Source organism: Centropristis striata, chromosome 14, assembly GCF_030273125.1.
Source record: "Centropristis striata isolate RG_2023a ecotype Rhode Island chromosome 14, C.striata_1.0, whole genome shotgun sequence".
NCBI lineage: Eukaryota > Metazoa > Chordata > Actinopteri > Perciformes > Serranidae > Centropristis > Centropristis striata.
In genome coordinates, this window is record NC_081530.1 from 23462081 (window position 1) to 23463680 (window position 1600).

The window sequence follows — 1600 nt, forward strand, 5'->3', positions numbered from 1 at the left end:
TCATTGTCCCTGAGACCCTTAACCTGTGATGATATGAAAGGTCACAGGTGAGGTCCTTGGGAACAAAGCTGCATGCAGCTGCATCTGGAGGCCGAAACAATCCCTGTCATGAGATGGAGAGATCACTTAATGCAACTCATGTCCTTTTTTAAAAACATGACATTATCACAAAACAAATGTATCACAGCCCTGCAGTTGCGTCTGCATGAACTCATCTGGAGAGAATTCCCCAAACTTTCCAGACATCATGGAAAGCCGAGAGGAGACAGTGTGTTTCTCTGGAGGGGGCAGTACCTTTTGGCCAGCTTTGTGTGCTGAACACTTAACACGGTTCAATAAAAAGACAGCCAAGGTTTGTGACCCCGATGTATGATGCACGAAGGATTCTTAAATCCGTTCACTGACACTGAAAGCCACAACTTCCAACCTTCATCACTTCATCATCGTGTTTATTCATTTGTGAATATTAAAGCTCTTCAAAGCAACTCATTTTGTCAATTAACCGATGAATCACTGGTCTAAAAAAAGTCAGAAAATGATTTAATGATTATCAAAACAGTTGCTGATTAATTTTCTGCATATCGACTAATCCATTAATCAACTGCTTGTTGCAATTATATACATTTTCATGAAAAAAATACTAAATATAACTTACACTGTACAATTTGCAACAGATATAAAACATGAATACAAATACAACATTTACTGTACAAGCATAAATACGTCAAGCACTATATGTAATTATATTGCAACACAAATCACTTCTAGTTTAAATTAAATACTTAATCATGACTCAGAGTCCTATTTTTTTTTGTCATAATTTCCCATCAATTTATACTCTATCTTTCATATTAATGATAATGTAAGAGAAATACAATGAATAAGCTCAAAACCAGCTTTCTTGGTGTCTCAAATATAAAAGCTTTGTCAAGCAACACAACAGTATTCAATAAAAAAATATATAATCTTGAAAAAGCCCAAATGATATTGAAAGCTGATGATTCTTTACATTTATTTTCATGGTTTTATGGATGAATGATTTGCACCTTGTTGTGGATGTTCTCTACTTTGGTTTGGCTGAAAATATGACAATAAAAATCAATAAATGGTGAAAACTTGTGTTGTTTTGTTAAATACCATGTTAATTCAACAAAGAACTGAAAAGAACATTGGTTTTTTAAAGACACTATCAGCTGTTTTTTGTCTGTTCTTGCTGGTGTTTCATGGTACTTCAGCAGCGTAGAATACATTTTTTCCTCACCCAGTCAGGGATTTAATATGAGAGACACATGAAGATCAATGATATCACAAATAAAACTTGTCACATGTTTCTGACGACTTAACAAAGCACCGGAGTTGGCAGTTTTCAGGTGAATAAATGTGAGTGACGTGGCCGTCTTTCAGACTCTCGCCCTGACACTCGGCCAGGGTGGCTCAGTGTTCCCTGGCTCGCAGCCCCTCCATGTGTTTGTGCATCCCAGGACAGTTGACATTGATTGTGCAGGAGACAGACTGAGACACATTAGTACCCAGCTCGCTCCTGCCGCTGAAAAACACATTAACTGGCTGCATTGGGAGCCCTGTCTGGTAACCATGGCAA